The 23,966-nt window shown below is 36.1% G+C and overlaps 1 long non-coding RNA gene across 5 annotated transcripts in view; it reads left to right on the plus strand.

The window, feature by feature from the left end:
- Nucleotides 1-23,966, plus strand: part of LOC146394805 (uncharacterized) — a 655,226-nt gene that overhangs the window by 588,862 nt on the left and 42,398 nt on the right. For 3 of the 5 annotated variants that reach the window (XR_014835891.1, XR_014835893.1, XR_014835892.1), the window contains one exon: nucleotides 20,372-20,531. The exons of the other annotated variants lie outside the window; for them this stretch is intronic. This is a non-coding gene — a long non-coding RNA (uncharacterized LOC146394805). The remainder of the gene's footprint in view (nucleotides 1-20,371; nucleotides 20,532-23,966) is intronic. 5 annotated transcript variants of the gene reach the window in all.

A 23,966-nucleotide genomic window follows, 5' to 3' on the forward strand; every position in this document is an offset into this window, starting at 1 on the left:
TATCTAAGCCTTGCGTCTCTTCCCTGAGGATGCCTTTTACTACAATTTCCCACTAAGAACATCAACTAAAGACCAGGTCTGGGTCTGGCAAAAGGTCTGGCTCTTAAGAGTAGTGTGACATTTGATAAGTCACTTTGCTAAACGTCAGTGGTTGTGAGGCAATACAATGCTTCCTTCCCCAAATATGTCTACATCCTATTACCTGGGACCTGAGACTATGCTGCCTTACATGGTTAAAGAGAATTTGCAGATTTGATTTAAATTAAACATTTGAGATGGGAGATTTTCCTCAATTATCCAGGTATGCCTAATATAATCATAAGAGTCCTTATAAGAGGGATGTAAGAGGGTTGGAGTCAGAGATGGAGATGTGAAGATGAAAGGACAGGCCAAGGTGATTCAGAATCATGAGCTATGGAATGCAGTAAATCTCTAGACACAGGAAGTGAATTCCTTCCCCTAGAGTCTCCATAGGAACACAGCCCTGATAGCACCTTGATTTTATACTAGTGATATCCATTTCAGGTTCCTGACCTTCAGAACTGTAAGAGAATACACTTGTGTTATTTTGTGCCACTATAAGTTTGTGGTAGTTTGTTATAGAAGCAATAGGAAACTAACACAGTTTCATTTATGAATAGGTATAATACTGACCTGATATACTGGAAGTAAAGAGTTAAACCAAAAATTTAAGTGAATGGAGTTCCTGTTGTGCTTAGTGGGTTAGGAACCTGACATTGTCTCCATGGGGATGCAGGTTCAATCCCTGGCCCCACTCAGTGGGTTAAGGATCCATCATTGCCACAAGCTGCAGTCTAGGTCACAAGTGTGGCTCAGATCTGGCATTGCTGTGGCTGTGGCATGGGCCAGCAGCTGCAGCTCCAATTAGACTCCTAGTTCGGGAACTCCCATATGCTGCAACTGTGGCCATAAAAAGAAAAAAATGACTTTAATGCATTACAAGGGAGCTAGAGAATAAGGGAGTACCATGGAAGGTATTCTCTAAAAACCTAGGGAGCATTAATGTGAATATAAGCATCAGGCACTGTCTCTGCAGTGGTGAGGGTTCAATCCCAGGCCCAGCACAGTGGGTAAAGTATCTGGCATTGCCCCCGCTGTGGCATAGGTTGCAGCTGCAGCTTGGATTCAATCCCTGGCCCAGGAACTTTCATATGTCATGCGTGTGGCAAAAAAATAAAAATAAAATAAAATAATTAAAATCAGAAAACAGAGCAAAACATAAAGGGTAAAGTTAACAATCACCTGAAAATCTCACTGGGTAATTGTTTCCTTGAATGTATTGTGTATATATAATATTATGGGAAATTTTCCTTTATGTAATATACCAATATAACTACATCAATATAATATACTACACTATTAAAAATAATATATTTCCATGTATGAAAATATAAATATGCAATGCTAAACAGCTATAATTATAATATATATAAAGATTAACCTAATATGCTATATATTGTATCCCCATGACATTTATTTTATAATGGAAAATTTGTGCCTTTTGACCACTTTTACCCATTTCACCTACCATACCCTTCCCACGTCTATCATTATCTAACATGTTCTAAAGTGACATGTAGTATACTTTTGGAAATAGTATAATTATAATGTATGTGACATGGTGTAACAGCTTTTTTCATTTGATGTTGTCATGTAACTGTGTAAGAGACAGTGACTATTGTAGACAAAGGGTGATCAGAATTGCTTCTTGACTGGTATGAGTTTTAAGCTAAAACATGAATTGATTAAAAGTTCTGCTGTGAAAAAAACTGAAGGAAGCACTTTCCAGGTAGATAGTATAAATGCCCCAAAATAAGAAATAGCTTGACATTTTCAGGGACAAATGGGAAGCTGATGTGGCTGAATTTCTTACCTAGAAGAGGCAAGTTGAAGCAAAGGAAGTAGTTATTAGACATGAGGTCAAAGGGGCCTAGGCCATGGAAAGAAACTTGGATTTTTTTTTTTTTTTAAATGTGGTAGGCAGAGAGTTTTAAGCAAGAAGGGTGATTGGATCACTTGGGACTTTTAAAATATCTCTTTGGCATTACAATGGGGACTTCCAGTGGAACTACTTCATATTGTCCTTGTTAATGGATATTAGGTTAATTCTTTTTTATATTGAAGTATGGTAGATTTATAATATTGCATTAGTTTCAGGTATATAGCACAGTGATTCAGTGTTTTTACAGATTATACTCCATTAAAAGTTATTACATGATAATGACTATAATACCCTGTGCTATGCAATATATCCTTGATTATCTATTTCATATATAGTAGTTTGTATCTGTTAATCCAATACACCTAATTGCTCCTCTCCCCTTTCCTCTTTCCGTTTGTCACCACTAGTCTGTTTTCTATATCTGTGAGTCTGTTTCTGTTTTGCATATACATTTATATGTATAATTTTTTTACATCCCATATATAAGTAATATCATACAGTATTTTCCTATCTGACTTATCTCACTACGAATAGTATTCCCTATGTCCACCTACCTTGCTGCAAATGACAGAATTTCATTCTTTTTTATGTCTGAGTAATATTCCATTTCATATATATACCACATCTTCTTTATCTTTTAGTCTGTTGATGGACACTTAGGTTGCTTATGTATCTTGGTTATTGTAAATAGTGCTACTATAAACATTGATTTGCATGTATCATTTTGAATTAGTGTTTTCATTTTTTTCTGAATATATACCCAGGCATGGAATTGTTGGACCATATGGTAGTTCTATATTAGTTCTTTGAGGAAAGCTCCATACTGTTTTTCATAGTGACTGTACAAATATGCATTCTCACCAACAGTGTACAAAGGTTCCCTTTTCTCCATGCCCTCTCCAACATTTGTTATTTGTAGACTTTGGATGATGGCCATTCTGATAGCTATGAGGTAATACTTCATTGTGGTTTTGATTCAGATTTCTCTAATAATTAATGATGTTGAGCATCTTTTCACATGCCCGTTAACCATCTATTATGTCTTCTTTGGAAAAAATGTATATTCAGGTCTTCTGCCTATTTTTGATTGTATTATTTTCTTTTGATATTGAGTTGTATGAGCTGTTCGTATATTTTAGATATTAACACCTTGTTGGTAATATCATTTACAAATATTTTTTCCCATTTGGTTAAGTTGTATTTTTCTTTTGTTGATGGTTTCCTTCGCTGTGCAAAAGTTTTTATTTTTTATTTTATTTATTTATTTATTTTTATTTTTTCTATTATAGTTCATTTACAGTGTTATGTCAATTTCTACTGTATAGCAAAGTGACACAGCCACACATACATATATACATTCTTTTTCTCACATGCTCCATCATGTTCCATCACAAGTGACTGGATTTAGTTCCCTGTGCTATACAGCAGGACCTCATTGCTAATTTATTCACTTATGCTTTTTTTTTTTATTTGCCTTAGGAGACAGATCAAAAAATATATTGCTATGGTTTATGTGAAAGAGTGTTCTGCTTATGTTCTCTTTTAGTAGTTTTATAGTAGCCAGTCTTAAATTTAGATCTTTTATCTGTTTTGAGTTTATTTTTGCATATTGTGATAGAGAATGTTTTAATCTCATTGTTTTATATGCAGCTGTCCAGTTCTCCCAACAACACTTACTGAAAAGACTGTCCTTTCTCCATTGTATACTTTTGCCTTCTTTGTCATAGATTAATTAACCATAAGTGCCTGGGTTTATTACTGGGCTCTATATTCTCTTACATTGATCTGTGTGTCTGTTTTTGTGCTGGTATTATGATGTTTTGATGACTATAGCTTTTGTGTATATCCTGAATCTGGGGGGTTGATAACCCTAGCTTTGTTCTTTTTTCTCAAATTGTTTTGACAATTTAGGGTCCTTTGTCATTCCGTATGAATCTTGGAATTATTTGTTCTAGTTCAGTGAAAAATGTCATGTTTTTTTTTAATTAGGATTCATTAAATCTGTAGATTGTTTCAGGTAGTATGGCCATTTTAAGAATATTAGTTCTTCCAATCCAAGAGCACAATGGATATCTTTCCGTTTCATTTTGTCATTTTCAGTTTCCTTAATCAATGGTTTATACTTGTCAGAGTATAGGTCTTTCACCTCCTTGGGTAAGCTTATTCCTCGGTATTTTATTCTTTTTGATGCAATTTTAAATAGCAGTTTTTACCTTTTCTTTCTGATAGTTCATTATTCAGGTATAGAAAAGCAACAGATTTCTTTTTTCTCTTTCTTTTTTTTTTTTTTTTAAGGGCTGTACCTGTGGCATATGGAGGTTCCCAGGCTAGGGGTCCAATTGGAGCTGTAGCCACCGGCCTACACCAGATCCACAGCAACATGGAATCCTAGCTGCATCTGCAACCTTCACCACAGCTCACGGCAATACAGAATCGTCAACCCACTGAGCAAGGCAAGGGATTGAAGCCACGTCCTCATGGATGCTAGTTGGTTTGTTAACCCCTGAGCCACAACGGGAACTCCCAGAAAAGCAACAGATTTCGTTATATTAATCTTGTATCCCACAACTTGCTGAATTCATTTGTTAGTTCTAAAAGGTTTGGATGGAGACTTTAGGATTTTCTATACAAAATATCATCTATATATAGTGTCAGTTTTATTTCTTCCCTTCCAATTTGGAAATCTTTTATTTCTTGTCTGATTTCTGTGGCTAGGACTTCCTATACTATGTTGAATAAAAGGGACAAGAATGGCCATCCTTGTCTTGTTCTGAATTTAGAGAAAATTTTTTAAGCTCTTCACCATTAAGTATCATGTTAGCTGTGGGCTTGTATAAATGGCCTTTATTATGTTGAGATAGTTAAGATATAATCTCTTGGTAACTTTCAAATATGCAAACAGTATTGTTAACTACAGTCACAGGGAAGAGATTGGTGGCCTCCAGAGATGGAGGATGTGGGGTGGGTGAAGTGGGTAAAGGTGGTCAAAATGTAAAAATTTCCAGTTATAAAATAAATAAGCCATGGGGATGTAACATAACACATTATGTTAATTTCTAAGAATTGAATTTAATGTTGTGTTGCTGTTGATCTTACTGCTGTTCTTTCTTGTATAAATGGACTATTTTTCTCATTATAGTCCCTATGTAGTTACTCTTTAGAGGATATTATTTAAAATATATTTTTCTATTTTATTCTCCTTTCTAATTGATTCTAATACATCTTCAACTGATTCTGTTAAATCACTCCAGATAATTGTGATTTTGTTTTTTACTTTCTGATACCTGTGCCTCTTAGCTTTTCTCATGATCGAATTGCATTGTCTGGCACTTCCACAGGAATGTGAAGTTGTTGTTCTGACAATCAACCTTGCTCTGTTCCTTCTCTAATGACCATATTCTTAAGTCAGAAATTCATAAATATTCAACAGTCCCTTCTTTCTTTACTACTAGAACTCTTGCAGTTGTTTTGGGTGGATGGTTTCCTAAACTACATTCTTCAACCTCCTTTGCAACTGGACACAGTCATGTGATTGAGTTCTAATGGGTGTGATTAGAAATGAGGCATTTCCAGATCTTGCCCTTTAAAGGAATGAGATTCTATTCCTGTTTTTGTTTATGTTTTCTGGTAAACTATTGTCAAATATTTTTGTTTTGAGTCTGAGTCACTTTCCTTAGAAGTTTTGTGTTTATCTGTCTAAATAGAATAGTATTGGTTATTACTCTTGATTTTCCTGTCTTTCTCTTTAAAAGTGTGTGGGGGGTTGATTGGAATTAATTTTATTTGTTCTTACTGATCCTCTCATCATCTTGCTTCATTTTCTTCTCATTTTATTTAGCCTCTCATGTTACATTTGTTTCCTATCTGAGCAATATCAAATGTGCCAACTAATTTTTAATTCTGTTAGGATTTAATTTTAAACATTTAAATATTTAAAATAGCATGATCAATTTAAAATATTCAAGTATCTCTTAGATATGGAAGAGTATCTTTGAATTCTCCTTTATGAAATATTAATAGTCATAGGGGCTGCCTATTGAGACTTTTCTCCGTAATTGCTTGGGAATTTGCATGCATCATCTTATTTAATTCTCACCACAACCTTGAGAAACAGGCAAACTCCTCATCCTCAATTTGCACACGAAAAATCTAATTGAGAAGAGTCAACAATTGGGCTAGGATCTCATAATTGTTTCTTGTTAAACTACATTCAAAATAGGTTTTGATTGATTCTAAAGGCCAAAATCATAATATATGAAAGTGAAGAAATTATTGAACTTCTTCCCAATCTCAGTCCATTTCCACAGTTAATAAGTCTAATTCTAACCCAGTCATCCTAATGTTGGGTTTATTTTATTTTATATCATGCTATATATATATCACGTTCATCCATTTGCTCTTTATCCCTTGTGTTGTTTCCAAAGCTATGTTTGAGTTTATGGACTTAAATTTTTTATAGAATTGATAATTTTTCTTATTGATTCTGATAGATTCTAGAGGTTTTTTTCCATATTATCTATGATCTCTTTATATCTTCAGCCCCTATTATAGAAGCTGGCAAAAAACAAACAAAACCAGCTGTCTTCGCTCACTACGCTCCTATTCTCTACCCTTCTCCATTTTAGAGCATTTTGCACACAGGTCTCATGTTAGCATTTGCTTATACTCCCTTATTTTTTTGAATTGAGATCATTTATCCCTACCACTTCCCCAAATAGTATGGAGACATGGCAGCTGTTGGCTTCACCTGCTCATTCCACTTTAAGCAGTGGTTCTCAAATATGATTATGCAAAATAAAGTCGGTCCCCATTTGAGACCTACTGAATCAGATCTTCTAAACCTATCCTTCTAGCCTACCTTCTAAAACAAGTCTATGGATCTACATTTATGGACCGGTGCCTTGTAAGATGCACTGACAAGCTTTGTGTCTATTTTATTTATTTTTTTTACTCTGTTCTGTCTTTCACCACCTTTGTTGGGGAGTGGATCATTGTCAAGGGATAGTGAGGAGGCATCTAGGTCTGTGAGCAGTTAGTTTTTCATTTTTTCAAATTTTATTGAAGCATAGTTGATTTACAATGTTGTGAGAATTTCTTCTGTACAACAAAGTGATTCAGTTATACATGTACACACATACATTTTCTTTCAGATTCTTTTCCCACGCAGATTATCACAGAATATTGGGTAGAGTTCCCTGTGCTATACAGCAGGTCCCCATTGGCCAGTCATCCATATACCTCAGTGTGAATTTGCCAATCCCAACCCCCCAGGCCATCCCTCCCTACACCACCTGTCCCCTTTGATAACTTTAATATTTGTTTTCAAAGTCTGTGAGTCCATTTATGTTCTGCTCATAAGTTCACTTGTATCCTTTTTTTTAGACTCTACATCTCTGACTTTGTTGGCATCCCTGTACTGGGGTGCTCCCTGTTGAGGAGGTGTACACTTTGGTATAGTGTGTCCTTCATATTTCCTTGTATTCTGTCTCAGAGGAATCCATTTTCATGACAAATGACCAGGGTTAATGAGGTTTTAGTTTTGTGTGAACCTATGTATTTCTTCTGTCCAGAGAGCTGTTTGTGGCTCTAGTTCTCAGATTACTTCTATTTCTCTCTGAGGTTCCACCTGGCTAGAAGGAAAAAGAACTATAGATGGACAGGAGGTAGATAAGCAATCATACAGGTTTATGGGTTCACATGTCTTCCAACATTTAGCTTTGTAGGAATGGTTATTTGCAGTAGTGAAATGGCCTTCACACAGTATAGTCCACATTTTTTTAAGGTCTTCTCAAATCTAATTTCTTTGCCTCCCCAAACTGAAAGGTCTGGATTTAGGGGTCATATAATGATTTCCTGAGTCTTTTTTCAACATGGGGCAAATTATTGTGTGTCTGAATCATATCTCTAGAAGTTACTGAATGAGACTTGGGTTTTTTCCAAGTTTAAGCACTGATGAATCTGCGTCTATTCATTCTACTCAATCATAGCATGAGAGGTTCTTCAAGCTTTCACTATTTCTGCTTGATTTCCTAGAAAGTCTCACACTTATTCATTATTGTTCATTATTGAAGATTTTTCAGGAAAAGAAAGTTATACAGTATTCCTTGATGAATGCTAAATTTCCATGCTTGACATTTCATTAGAATAAAGCAAAAATCTTTACAGATAAAAATGCTTGAGAGTAAGAGCACCTTTGTGCACTGTTAGTGGGAATGTAAATTGGTAAGTCACCATGGAAAACAGCATGGAGCTTCCTCAAATACGGAAAATATAAATAGAACTACCATGTGATCCAGCAATCCCACTTCTAGGTATATTTCATAGGAAATGAAAACAAGATCTTGAAGAGATGTGTGCACTCCCATTTTCATTGCAGCACTATTCATAGTAGCCAAGATATGGATACAACCTAAGTGTCCTTCCCTGGGTGAATGGATATAGAGAATGTAGTACATAAAAATCCTGCCATTTGCAACAACAGGGATGAACCTTGAAGGCATTGGGCTAAATGACATAAATCAGACAGAGAAAGATAAATACTGCATTGTAGCATTGTATGTGGAATTTAATAAAACCAAACTCATAGGCATAGAGAGTAGATCTGTGGTTATCAGGGGCTGGTGGGTAGGGAAATGAGATGTTGGTGAAGGTGTGCAAACATAAGATGAATAAGTTCTGGGGATCCAATGTACAGTATGGTGACTATAGTTATCAATATTGTATTTTGTCTGTAAAAGTTGATAAGAGGTTAAATTTTAAATGTTCTCACCACAAAAGAGAAATGGTAATTAGGTGATGGAGGAGTTAGCTAATGCTCTGTTGGTCATCATTTTGCAATATACATATATTAAATCAACGTGTTGTGCAACTTAAACTTACACAATGTTATATGAAGTTATGTTTTAATAAAGTTGGAGGAAAAAAGTTTCATAGATCAGAATATCTCCTTGTTGATGTGGGAATGGCATCAGCTCTGGAGCCCTATAATCTGATAGTAAGTTTCTGCTCAGCTACTTTTAGATGCTATGAGCTAGATCACTTGTTTACTTTTTCTGAAAGTCAGTTTTATTTTTTAACTCTGTAAAGTAGAAATACCTATCATAACTTCCTGATATTATTTTTTGAAAGATTAAATGTAGCAAATATGTAAAGCATTGAGCATAGTGCCTGGCACAAAATGAGCTCTTCAGAATATCAGTTTCTTTCTCCTTTCCCTTACTTACCTATTAATGGTGAGAAACAGCTGTTGATTTGCCAAAACATGCATAACTTTATAGCCGAAACCATCCCAAATCTTCTTGGGTAGCATTTTAAGGAATGAGCTACAAGGTTTTTTTACCTCTATCAATTTTTGGCAGATAATTCTTTGTTAGGGTTGGGGGACGCTGTATTGTGCAATTTAGGATGTTTAACAGCATCTCTCGTCTGTACTCATTAGATGTCAATAGCCCCAACTACTCCCCTCCCCCACCCAGTTGCAACAACCAAAAATGCCTCCAACAGTTACGGAATATTCCCAGGGGTGGGAGGGGATGTAAAAAAACGAGAACTTTTTTTTTTTTGGGGGGGGAGTGTATAGGGACTTAAACCTCCAAGTGTTAATAGCAGGTCAGTCTCAGCCCTCCCTACCCATTCAGTGAGCTGGGCCTCTCTGCCTATGTCTCAATGAAAGAATGTAAGAGCAGAAAGCAGGAGAGAGAAGGGAGGTTTTCTCCATACAGAGAAAATTGAGGAAAAAAAAAAGTGCATATTCAAAAGATCTGTCAGGAGTTAATGTAAAAGCTTTTGTGTTCTCAAGACCATAAACAATTTTTTCAGCCTAGGGGAAGAGGCAAATTGAGAAGGGTGTAGTGATCATGGCTATCATCTTCCATTTTCTTGGTAGAGCTTGTGGAAATGGCAAGAATCCAGAAAAGCAGTGCTTTAAACACCTCCAGGAATTTTCAGTGCCCCCAAACGAATAGCATGAAATGATGGCATGATTTCAGTGTGCTCCAGAAGTTGAAAAAAGCTCTTTGGAATGAAAGAGCCATGAGGATGGGCACAAAGGATGTTTCTGTTGCAACTGGGAGACAGGGAGTTGGTTGCCTGAAAAGATGCTAAAAATATGATTAATAAGATGCCCTCAAACACACATACACAAACACAGAAACCTTGACCCTACACCCTTGGAAAGTGGTAGAAACCTCTGATTTGGTTTCTGCCATCTTAGTAGACTGATACTTAAAAGATGAAGTATCAAAAATAATAAACATTATATTTCTTGTTCTCCCAAGTCTTTGAACTGAGATATAAAACAAGATGTGTAAAATAAAAAGTCTTGCATGCATCAGAAGACTCAGGCATTAAATTACTGTTTAATTAAATAGTTCAGCCGTCACTTAATGACTGCCTACGAGGTATCAGGCCCTATGCCAGGTACCAAAAAGGAAGACTACACTCATGCCCTCACAGAGCCTACATCCAAGTATGTGGGTAAACAGTTAAAATTCTGTGCTTAGGATGAGATGAGCGACCAGAACAGGGACACCTGAGCACCATGGATTAAAGGAATAGGTAAGTGTCCCTGTTGCCTGAGGTGAAGTTTACCAATGTGCATGCTATCCAACATGTACCAATGCTTAGCAACAGCCCGTTTGTGGACCCATACCAAAGGCCAAGTGTTGTTGCATTTGAAAAACAGTGGAAACCTAGCCTTGTAATTTCTACAGACTTGACACTTTGGTTCCAGTGTATCTGGTCAAGTACTTTAGGTACATTAGCATTTAGTTCAAGGGCTAAACTCTGGCTTAAGGTTGATTTCTTTGTGGAGATTGGTAATAAACCTTTTTTAAAAGCATTTACCTTGACTGGTCCACACATCTCCCTAGGTTCCTGCACTTGTAGGATAGCCCCCTGATCTCAGTGGCCCTAGTGTCCTGTATTGCCCTGTTTCTCAAACACCTGGCAAGTCTGGTGGGGGACAAAGCCAGCCACAGTGACATCTGGCAGGAATGGCTCACAGAAAATGAGGTGACTTTGTAGACTACAAGGTCTTCACTGTTCTGAGTCCCCAAAGCTCTGGTTCCTTTTTTAAAGTGGCCCTCCGAAAACCCTTGTGTTGTTAGGCTAATTAGACATCCTCCTTCGGTAGAATATATAATGAGTTGCTGGAGAGATGTAGCCAGCTGTCTTTATTCATCTAATAAGACCATACACAATTTCTAGCCTCTGACAGTTAGTAGTAAGTTAATCATTCTTAGAGTGATCAGGCAGCTATATCTATCACCCCCTTCCTGAGTCCTTTAGAGCCCAAATGACTTGCTGCCTATGAATTGTTTACTCCTGCCTAGCTTGTTGATTTTATTCAGATTTATGGTGATATTGATGGAGAAATGGTCCAGTGCTTACAGTGTGAATCTGTTTTCATTTACATTTTTTAATTTGATTTGTATTATAGTTGATTACAATGTTGTGTCAATTTCTGCTGTACAGCCTAGTAACCTAGTCATATATATCTATACATATACACATATATATACACATTCTTTTTCTCATACCATCCTCCTCATTTTCTATCCCCAGAGATTGTATATAGTTCCCCATGCTGTACAGAAGGACCCCATTGCTTATCTATTCTAAATCTAATGGTTTGCATCCACAAATCTATGGGCCTTGTAAGGCAGTCATGTACATGGCTTGACTGAATCATTGGATAATATTGTGGATATAATTTAATCTACAGTGGATGGAATTTAAGCTATGGTGCTTATATTGTTGAGGAGGTCTGATGTGAGTTTCTCAAGTAGATATGACTCAAGTTAATATTTTATAAAGGTGTTATATATTAAAAATTTCTATTTTACAGAGAACTTAATATGTTACATAATTAAAAGATAGTTAAGCATATTTTTCTTCTGTGAGACTAAATATGTCCATTATCCAAGAAAAACACAAATTCATTTATTATATATTCTGTACATTTCATTTTGTAAATATGAATTATGTGCATTCCTAATACAACAAATACTATACTAACTTTTTAATGTCTTTAGAACTATCCTCCCTACATCATTAATGCCTTCTTTTGACCCAGTGGTTCTCAACTGGGGAAGATTTTGTCATCTTGAGGGCATTCAATAATGTCTAGAGACATTAATGGTTATCATAATGGGGATGGAGGAAGATGCTTTTGGCTTATAATAAGTAGGGGCCAAGAATATTACTAACCATCCTATAGTATGAGTGGCAGCCTCCCACGACAAAGAACCATACTGCCCAAATTGTCCATAGTGCCAAATTTGAGAAACCTTCATTTGAACTGATGTGCTCAGAACTATAAAAATGATTTTATTTGCTCAAAACTTTGATGCATGTGTTTATCTTGTCAGAATGTGCATTGTGAAAATTTGTGAAGACTGTGTAGCCTACAAAAGGACTTATAATCACCTCATTTTCTATGAACTACTCTTATGAAAGCACCTGTGTAGGGAGACCACTTCCCCAGCTGTTCAATGAGTGGCAGGGAGTTTGAGAGATTGAGGTGAAGTTAGCCAAAACCCCAGTGATGTTTAATAGTCAAAAAGTACCTTATTTGGCAGACATTCATTCGTAGTATCATAAACCACTGCAGGAAAATGAACCTCTGTGAAAATTAATAGCTGTAGGATAATCTTTCCTAATTAGCTTTTAATGTGTGATCCAGCAAATAATAAGCTAAGTAGGGAGTGACCACCAGATTTTAAAGCCTTAATTTTCAAGAAAGGATTCGCATAAAACTATCAACATAAAATAATTTAAAAGGGAGAAAGTAGTCAGAGAAAGACAAATACCATATGATATCACTTATACGTGGAATCTAAAATATGGCACAAATGAACCTATCTACAGAACAGAAACAGACTCACAGACATGGAGAGCAGACTTGTGGTTGGCAGATGGGAGGGGAGAGGATGGGGAGTGTGATGGACTGGGAGTTTGGGGTTGGTAGATGCAAACTATTACATTTGAAATGGATAAGCAATGAGGTCCTGCTGTACAGCACAGAGAACTATATCCAGTCTCTCGTGATGGAACATGATGGAACATGATGGAAGATAATATGAGAAGAAGAATGCATATGTCAATTTCTGCTGTACAGCATAGTTTATATCTGGGTCACTATGCTGTACATCAGAAATTTACACAACATTGTAAATCGACTATACTTTAGTAAAATTTTTTCCAAATCAATAAATATAAAGGAGAAAGTTACATATGGCATAAGATTTAAATTTTTTTCTGTCAATAGAATATGATACTGGAAAAATGTATGATTACATTCTACTTAGAATATTTTCTGTGTGGCAGATTTAGTATAGACTTAACATTTCAATATGGCATCTCCGTTTTAAGAATTTCATGGAAGTTCCCTTATGTGTCCAAATGGGGGAGAGTATGTCTCTCTACCAAATCATCATATTAAAATGGTATGTTCAGCATTTTTTTTTTTTTGTCTTTTTAGGGCCATACCCATGACATATGGAGGTTCCCAGGCCAGGGGTCAGATCGGAGCTACGCCACAGCCACAGCCACAGCAATGCCAGATCTGAGCCATGTCTCCAGACCCTTAATACACTGGAGCAAAGCCAGGGATAAAACCTGCATCCTCATGGATACTAGTCAGATTCGTTAACCACTGAACTGCGATGGGAACTCCAGCATTTTTTTTTTTTCATTTCATCCATCCTGCCTCCAATTCAGCTTAATATATGAGCAGAAGTCTCTCTGCAAAATGAGTCAGTGGGAAGTCATGCTCATTTAGTGCGCTTTTCACATTAAAATGGCACAAGAACAAAAAACAAACAAAATACTCTATAAATATTAAAGAATAAATTTTTTATTCAGGGAGCTTGGAAATGGGCCTTGCATCATTGGTTATTTTTGTTCTCTATTTTCATCTTCTGCATTTCTACTGGTTACTTCACCAGAGTTTATAAATAAGTTCAATCCTGAATAAAAATTTTTTGTAATTTTTTTTTAAAGAAGCATCAGCAACCATAAATATCCATTGACCCTGTCCTCCCATTCAAGGGTGAAACTTCTCATCTTTGTTTTTACTTCCTTGATAATAGATCTCTTTTTTAGAAGCTTTATTGAGATATAATTGACATGCAAAGAGTTGCACATATTTAATATGTATGATTTGATTGGTTTAGACATATGCATGTACTCATGATATCATCAGCACCATCAAAGTAATAGACATATCAATTACCGCCATAAGTTTCCTTGATTTCCTTTCTTTCCTTTGTTAGTGTGTTTGTAGTAAGAACAATTAAATGAGATCTACCTTCTTAATGCAGTTTTAGGTACACAGTCCTACATTGTTAACTATGAATTCTACATTGTAGAGCAGAATTCTAGAATTTATTCATCTAGCATAACTGAAACTTCATACCCATTGAACATTAACAACCCTAATGCTTTTGACCTCTATGCTTACCATTCAACTGGAACTAAGAAAAATCACCAAGGATCTCCATATTATTGAATCCAAAGTTTCCTTTAAGATTTTTTTAAGTCTCAAAACAAATCATATCTTATTAAGGAGATCTTTCCTGAACATCTGAGCTAAATCTCAATGCATCCTCAATTTATTTTCTTCATAGCCCTTAGTGCCTTAAATCATTTTATGTCTTTTTCTTTACATGTTTATTTTCCTTTTGCCCCCATTAGAGTATAAGTTCCTTGAGAGAAGAGACTTAGCCTTTTCACTATTGTGAACTGAGCCCCTAAACTATGCCTAGCACATAGTAAGAATTCAGCAAATACCTATTCACTGACTGGACCTGACTGTTTTTCCTTTTAGGTGTCTTTCTGGGGCATTTGTCACTGATGAATATTCTCTTATTACTGCTCTCCTCCTGGCTTTTGAGACAGCACCATTCTTTTTCAGTCTCCTTTGCTAACTTTGCAATAAGATGTGATCTCATTCAAGATAGGACTGCTATTAATATATTTGTTGGCACATGGAGGTCCAGAGAAACACTCACAAGAGGTCCTTATATTTGGATTTCAGTATGAAAGATCTTGCTGAACCCTCTGTTTAAAGTGGCCAAAAAAACTATTGATGGAAGAGGAAGTATTATTTTTTTGCTTGTAACAAACCTAAATGTGCCTAGTATGATGATTAGTCATTAAATAGAAACCAGAATTGTATTACTATAGTAATTGAATTACTGTAGACTGTTGTTTTGGTGCTTGGTCAACAGATACTCAATAATCTCAAAAGGAGTCAAAAAGTAGTAATGTCCATCTCCATATGTAGAGAAATGGTTCATACATGATACAATGACTCTATTGGATATGATGCATCTGTTAAACTTATACATTGTAATTATGAAGATAAGAAACTTGAAATACTTGTTATAACTGAACAAAACATTACACAATATTGTGCCTACAATATAGTAGAGCTTTATAAAATATGAATAACAATAAGAACTAGTGAAAGATAAACAGAGACTGTAATAAGAGTTGGATCATTCTATGGGATTATGGATGATTTGTTCTTGACCTTTCTAAACTTCCTGTAGCACTCTAACTTATGTATTTTAAAAACAACAAATCCAAAGCTGGAAACATTAAGCAACCTATACCCCTAGTGGGGTGCATTTATGATGGAAATGTCAGAAGAAAGGTTGGCACTTGGGTCATCTTTTTTCAAGTAGGAAGTACATTCCTTGTCACTCAAGGCCTTTGAGAGTCCCTATGTGTTTAATGTATTCCAGAGCTAGATTCTCCTTTCAAGGTATCATGCCCTGGAAATATAAATAAAGCCTTAAAGTACTCCCATGAAAGTGATTTCTTCCAGTTAACACTGTGAATCACTGGAAAAGAAACCCCTCAATTTACACTCTTATATTTGATAAACTTCTCTAAAACACTTCTTCTATTCTAGAGTGGTAGCTATATAATGTGTTCTAAGTTTATTAAACTAAAAGTCTTAAATTTTCCCTTTGATTGCTGTTGCTCCAGGTGGCAACAAAAGTCACTTTGACTTCACTTGTAAAAGGTGGGTTGGTTGGTTTGACACACATTGTGGAGTTTATTAAATTATTGCCTCTTCTCTCTCACTTATAATTTTGAAAGTAAATCCATGTTTATAAAATTTATTGCACTTGTGTTTGTAGAGGCATGGAGAAATGCAGCAATTGATTCCTGAATAGGCTTTATCATGTAAATGAATAATAGCAAGTATCTATCTAGTTCACAAGGTGGTTAGAGGGACAGAACACACAAGTTTCAGCTTTATACATGCACTTTTTCAAGGCAATGTGATTAGAGGAATATGGTTGGAGGAGCCATTTGACTCTGAGGTATGCATTCACTGCCCCTACATGCAGACCACCACTCTACAGGGGTCAGACCATCAGCTTGGGAAGTATAAACTGCTAAGCAGGAGTATGCCTTTCAGCTCCGTGCACTGGAATGACTTACCATCAGCCAATTAACCCAACACGTCTTTATTAGTGACTGGCTACATAGTTGTTGTATTATTTCATTGCATATATACTGCTGAAGTATAGCAACACTGAACAAAGAAAAAGCTCATCTTCCCTGAAGAATGTCTGAGAGGCCTAGAACTTAGAAATGCCAGATAACAACATAGAACAAAAGGGTGATATTAGAATAAAACCAGGATAATTAATTGAAAGTATAGGGGAAAAGGAGGCATACAACTCCAAAAGAAAAGGTACAAGTTCTCTCAAAAAATAGAATGGCTCGAGCAAACACTTGGATACCATTTGTAAAGCCCCCAATGTTGTTTTTTGCCCAGTCAGTCGAAACCAAATCCCAATGATTAATGAGTGTTCCCCACACACACATACAAGGAATTGCTCCAGGGTTTATTTTGTTGTTGTTGTTGTTTTAATTTTAAATGTACATACAAAAGAATATATAGAACTTATAAGTACAATATAAAAAAATAAATGGACATCTTTAGAACTCTTCAGAAATACATTTCAGGTATATTAGAAGCCTGTATCCAATGATCACCACTACCTTGAACTTTGTTCTTTGCTCTTCTCGCTGGCTTGTGCAATGTTAGTATCTTGCAACATACATTGTTTATTGACCCTGATTTTGAACATCATACATACTGAATTATACCGTATATATTCTCCTGCCTTTTTTTACAAGCAACATTATATTCTTAAAATTTAGTCATGTGTATACATGTGGCTGTATTACATTCATTTTTACTGCTGTATTCAATTTGATGAATATACAGAAGTTATTTATCAGTATTCATTCAGTCAGTGCTGGCATTATTTGGCAACAAATTCTCTCACTTTCTTTTTTTTGGGGGGGTGGGGGGCACATCCACAGCATGCAGAAGTTCCCAGGCCAGGGATTGAACCCACGCCTCAATGGTAAACAGAGCTACAGCAGTGACAGCAGCAGATCCTTAACCTACTGAACTCCTTCTTTTACTTTCTGTTTGTCTATATATGTCATCACTTCATCCTCATTCTTGCAAAATATTTATACTTAGTATATGATTCTAGGTTGACAGTTTCACTATCTTCCTGTTCCCTCTGCTGATGTTGAAAAGTCAGGTCTTAGTCTAATTTCTGCAGGTGAATTATCTTTTCCTCTGCATGCTTTTAATATCCATGTGTCTTTGGTATTCTCCTCTTTCACTATGATGTGTTTAGGTCTGGGTTTCTTTTCATTTATTCCACTTGGGATTTGTTAGTCTTTGTGGATTTGAATTTCGATGTCTTAAAAAAATTAAAGTAAAATATCAGTCATTATATCTTTCATGATTTCCTTGACCTTCATTTTCCACTATCTATTGAGATTTTAAATCACATGTATTAGGCTTTCTTACTCAACACACCATGTCTTTTAATTTCCCTTTCATATTTCAATCTCTATTTTATTAGCCTCTCAGATTAGTTCTTCAGATTATTCATTGCATTTGCATTAATAAGAACCTTATTTAGAAATAATATAAACCAGTGTGAGCATGGCCAAGCATAAGGGTTAGCCTTCCTGGAAACTTTTGGGAATATCCTCCAAGTATAATTGAATAGTTTTTAAACTTAAAATAGTATTGAACTTTTTTTTAAGTGCTAAGTTTCCCATTCATTCTAGGCCATAGTATATGTTGGCTGAAGCAATGTTTTTTTCATTGATATTTCTACTACAAGCTCTCTGCATCAGCATTTTGAGGAATATTTTTTTAAAAACATAGTTCGAAGTTCTTTTTCATGCTTAGTTTAATTTAGCCATGAATTATGTAAAGTGATGATTTGTAGGAAATCTTAAAAATAATTTTCCCAAATTTAACATTTAGTGCCAAGGACATTTTGTAAATGTACTTATAATTTGATTTAGACACAAATAAAGAACTAAAAAAATTTAAAACTGAAAATGAAAAGTTTGTTTTCTTTTGAGGACAAAACTTGCATACAGATTTTGGTTGTGTACAACTATGTTTATGGTAATAAATGAGGATAGTTTTTATAATGGATCAACAAAAAATACCCAAAATAAATGAAAAACTTTTTAGAACGCTTTGGTGTGAAATATGTAATGACATATTTGAAGTCTTTTTTTTTTTTTTTTGGCTGCACTTGCATCATATGGAAGTTCCTGGGCCAGGGATCAAACCCATGCAGTTCAATAATCTGGGGAGTATTGCCACCCTAATATTAAATCTTCCAATCCAGGGAAACAAAATGTCTCTTCATGTATTTAGATCTCTAATTTCTTTCAGCAATTTTCATTACATGTAGTTTTCATTGTATAAGTCTTGCATTTCTCTGGTTAAATTTATTCTTAAGTATTTTATTTTTTGATGCTATTGTAAATGAAATTGCTTTTCTTAATTTCATTTTTCAATTTTTTGCTAGTGTACATTGATTTTGTTTCATGAAATCTTTCTGAACTCATGTATTAAATCTAATCAGGGTTTTTTTTTTGAGTTGAGTTTTCTAGGTATAAAATCATGCAATCTTCAAAAAATAGTTTTATTTCTTTCCTTCCAATCTAGGGAATGTTTTTTCCCCTTTTCCTTGTCTAATTGCAGTAAATAGAATTTACAGCAATTTGTTAAAAGGAAGTTGTCCTCGTCTTATTTCCAATCTCAATCTCCGGAGGGATAGATTTCAGGCTTTTACCTTTGAGTATAATGTTAGCTGTGGGTTTTTCATAAACAGGATTTGTTAGGTTGAGGAAGTTCTTTTCTATTCTTTTCTTTTTTTCTTTTTAGGGCCACACCCACAGCATATGGAGGTTCCCAGTCTAGGAGTTGAATCAGAGCTACAGTTGCTGGCCTATGCCACAGCCCCAGCAACACCAGATCCAAGCTGAATCTGCAACCTACACCACAGCTTATGGCAGTGCTGGATCCTTAACCCACTGAGCAACGTCAGGGATTGAACCCATGTCCTCATGGATACTAGTCAGGTTAGTTTCTACTGAGCCATGATGGGAACTCTGAGGAATTTCTTCTCTATTAGTAGTATGTTGAGTATTTTTATGATGAAAAGGTGTTGGATTAGTTCAAATGTTCTCTCTGCGTCTCTTGAGATGGTTTTGGAGTGGTATCTTTCTTTCTAGTCTCCAATTTGTGGCTTGAATATTTTTAGAAACATATGAGAAATAGAATTATGGGAGATGTTGAAAGAAAAAGCAGACAGCGCATCCAAGTAAGCTACTGGAACAGTGATGGATGGCTTTCAAATCTCTGAAAGATGATCTGGAACAAAAAACAGCATTGACCAGAGGTTAGCAGAGCACTGTGGTGAGGTCTCTGATGGTCCTGGATGTGATTGGTGGACATCAGGCATTGCTCTTGGCCCAGCATTTCTGAGAGATGCACAGTAAGCTTGATTTTGTGGCTGGATGAATCCATTTTTGTGAGTTGGCTTTGAATTTTCAGAAATGAGAAAGGAGAAAATTAAGCCCAAGTAGTATACACACTGATTTTAGACAAGGAAGCACATCTTGGTGAGTGAGTTTCAGGGCCTGAAGAGAGCTGATCATGACCAGAGGTGATGCAAATTTATGCTGCATAATTTAGAAGTCCTTTCTATAATATTTCAAAGCATTTCTGCTACAGTTTTGAAAAATTTCTTTCCATAGAATACATTTTAATGTATTTGAAAAGTAGGTTGGGGTCCTTTCCTATACCTTAATTCTGGGTCCACTGAATATCATTAACTGAGGAAAGTGTTTTAACAAAAGTGTTGTTTGTAAGCCAGGGAGAGAAAGGACAAGTGAATGCAAATGTGAAGACACTGGCCCTGGTAGAACTTCAGTGGCTCTCTCTAGCTGCCCTGAGCATCTTGGGTCAGGAGTCTCCTGGAGGCTCTCATGAAAGCCATCCAGGCAACCACTAGTTCATGGACTAAAATTTTCATATGATTTCAGAGATCACAGAACATTGATATGCAAACGTTGTTGTGAAAAAGTCGGGCAGAGAGATTTTGGCATTGATAAGGAAGCCAAGCTCCAGGACCAGAATCCATCAGAGGACTCTCTCTGCTAACTTGTAATCAATGGAAGAAGCCCACAGGGCATTTGCCTACAGGTGAGAGTGTATGAGCTGAACACAGGTTCTTTTTTTTTTTTTTTTTTTTTTTTTGTGTGTGAATATCTTTTTCTTTTTTTTTTTTTTTTTTTTTTTTTTTCTTTTCCCACTGTACAGCAAGGGGGTCAGGTTATCCTTACATGTATACATTACAATTACAGTTTTTCCCCCACCATTTCTTCTGTTGCAACATGAGTATCTAGACATAGTTCTCAATGCTATTCAGCAGGATCTCCTTGTAAATCTATTCTAGGTTGTGTCTGATAAGCCCAAGCTCCCGATCCCTCCCACTCCCTCCCCCTCCCATCAGGCAACCACAAGTCTCTTCTCCAAGTCCATGATTTTCTCTTCTGAGGAGATGTTCATTTGTGCTGGATATTAGATTCCAGTTATAAGTGATATCATATGGTATTTGTCTTTGTCTTTCTGGCTCATTTCACTCAGGATGAGATTCTCTAGTTCCATCCATGTTGCTGCAAATGGCATTATGTCATCCTTTTTTATGGCTGAGGAGTATTCCATTGTGTCTATATACCACCTCTTCCGAATCCAATCCTCTGTCGATGGACATTTGGGTTGTTTCCATGTCCTGGCTATTGTGAATAGTGCTGCAATGAACATACGGGTGCATGTGTCTCTTTTAAGTAGAGCTTTGTCCGGATAGATGCCCAAGAGTGGGATTGCAGGGTCATATGGAAGTTCTATGTATAGATTTCTGAGGTATCTCCAAACTGTTTTCCATAGTGGCTGTACCAGTTGACATTCCCACCAGCAGTGCAGGAGGGTTCCCTTTTCTCCACAGCCCCTCCAGCACTTGTTATTTGTGGATTTATTAATGATGGCCATTCTGACTGGTGTGAGGTGGTATCTCATGGTGGTTTTGATTTGCATTTCTCTTATAATCAGCGATGTTGAGCATTTTCTCATGTGTTTGCTGGCCATCTGTATATCTTCTTTGGAGAAATGTCTCTTCAGGTCTTTTGCCCATTTTTCCATTGATTGATTGGTTTTTTTGCTGTTGAGTTGTATAAGTTGCTTATATTTCTAGAGACTAAGCCCTTGTCAGTTGCATCATTTGAAACTATTTTCTCCCATTCTGTAAGTTGTCTCTTTGTTTTCTTTTTGGTTTCCTTTGCTGTGCAAAAGCTTTTCAGTTTGATGAGGCCCCATGGGTTTATTTTTGCTCTAATTTCTATTGCTTTGGGAGACTGACCTGAGAAAATATTCATGATGTTGATGTCCGAGAGTGTTTTGCCTATGTTTTCTTCTAGGAGTTTGATGGTGTCCTGTCTTATATTTAAGTCTTTCAGCCATTTGGAGTTTATTTTTGTGCATGGTGTGAGGGTGTGTTCTAGTTTCATTGCTTTGCATGCAGCTGTCCAGGTTTCCCAGCAATGCTTGCTGAATAGACTGTTTTTTTCCCATTTTATGTTTTTGTCTCCCTTGTCAAAGATTAATTGACCATAGGTGTCAGGGTTTATTTCTGGATTCTCTGTTCTGTTCCATTGGTCTGTCTGTCTGTTTTGGTACCAATACCACACTGTTTTGATGACTGTGGCTTTGTAGTATTTCTTGAAGTCTGGGAGAATTATGCCTCCTGCTTGGTTTTTGTTTCTCAGGATTGCTTTGGCGATTCTGGGTCTTTTATAGTTCCATATAAATGTTTGGATTGTTTGTTCTAGTTCTGTGAAACATGTCATGGGTAATTTGATAGGGATTGCATTGAATCTGTAGATTGCTTTGGGTAGTATGGCCATTTTTACAATATTGATTTTCCCAATCCAGGAACATGGAATAGCTTTCCATTTCTTTACATCTTCTTTGATTTCTTTGATTAAAGTTTTATAGTTCTCGGCATATAGGTCCTTTACCTCTTTGGTCAGGTGTATTCCGAGGTATTTGATTTTGTGAGGTACAATTTTAAAGGGTATCGTATTTTTGTATTCCTTTTCTAATGTTTCATTGCTGGTATACAGAAATGCAACTGACTTCTGAATGTTAATCTTATATCCTGCTACTTTGCTGAATTTGTTGATCAGTTCAAGTAGTTTTGGGGTTGAGTCCTTAGGGTTTTCTAGGTATAATATCATGTCATCTGCATACAGTGACAGTTTGATCTCTTCTCTTCCTATATGGATGCCTTTGATTTCTTTTGTTTGTCTAATTGCTGTGGCTAAGACTTCCAAAACGATGTTGAAGAGCAGTGGTGAGAGTGGGCATCCCTGTCTTGTTCCAGATTTGAGTGAGAAGGCTTTCAGTTTTTCCCCATTGAGGATTATATTTGCTGTGGGTTTATCATAAATGGCTTTGATTATATTCAGGAATGTTCCCTCTATACCCACTTTGGCGAGGGTCTTGATCATGAATGGATGTTGGATTTTGTCAAATGCTTTTTCTGCATCTATTGAGATGATCATATGATTTTTGACTTTTTTTTTTGTTAATGTGGTGTATGATGCTGATTGATTTGCGTATGTTGAACCATCCTTGTGAACCTGGGATGAACCCAACCTGGTCATGGTGTATAATTTTTTTGGTATGTTGTTGGATTCGGTTGGCTAAGATTTTGTTGAGAATTTTTGCATCTATATTCATCAATGATATTGGGTGATAGTTTTCTTTTTTGGTGGTATCTCTGTCTGGTTTTGGAATGAGGGTGATGGTGGCCTCATAGAATGTCTTTGGGAGTATTCCTTCTTCTTCAACCTTTTGAAAGAGTTTAAGGAGGATGGGCACCAATTCCTCTTTATATGTTTGATAAAATTCACCTGTGAAGCCATCTGGTCCTGGACTTTTATTTGTAGGGAGTGATTTTATGACCTCTTCAATTTCATTTCTAGTGATCGGTCTGTTCAGTTGGTCTGTTTCTGCTTGATTCAGTTTTGGCAGGCTGTAAGATTCTAGAAAATTGTCCATTTCTTCCAGATTGTCAAACTTGTTGCCATACAGTTGTTCATAGTATGCTCTTATGGTTTTTTGTATTTCTGCTGTATCCGTTGTGATTTCTCCTTTTTCATTTATAATTTTGGTTATTTGGGTTCTTTCTCTCCTCTTTTTAGTGAGTCTGGCCAGGGGTTTGTCAATTTTGTTCACCTTTTCAAAGAACCAGCTCTTGGTTTTATTAATTTTCTCTATTGTTTTTTGAGTCTCTATTTTATTGATTTCTTCTTTGATCTTTATAATTTCCTTCCTTCTGCTGACTTTAGGACTTTTTTGTTCTTCTTTTTCTAATTCGTTTAGGTGGAGAGTTAAGTTGTCAATTTGGGATCTTTCTTCTTTTTTGAGAAAGGCCTCTATTGCTATAAATTTCCCTCTGAGCACTGCTTTCGCAGCATCCCATAGATTTGGAGAGGTTGTGTCTTCATTATCATTTGTTTCAAGGTAGTTTTTAATTTCCTTCTTGATTTCCTCATTGACCCATTGGTTTTTTAGTAG

Source organism: Sus scrofa, chromosome X, assembly GCF_054392235.1.
Source record: "Sus scrofa isolate SSC_HxYL_T2T_F1_AM1 chromosome X, Sscrofa_HxYL_maternal_Yorkshire_Landrace_v2.0, whole genome shotgun sequence".
Taxonomy (NCBI): Eukaryota; Metazoa; Chordata; class Mammalia; order Artiodactyla; family Suidae; genus Sus; species Sus scrofa.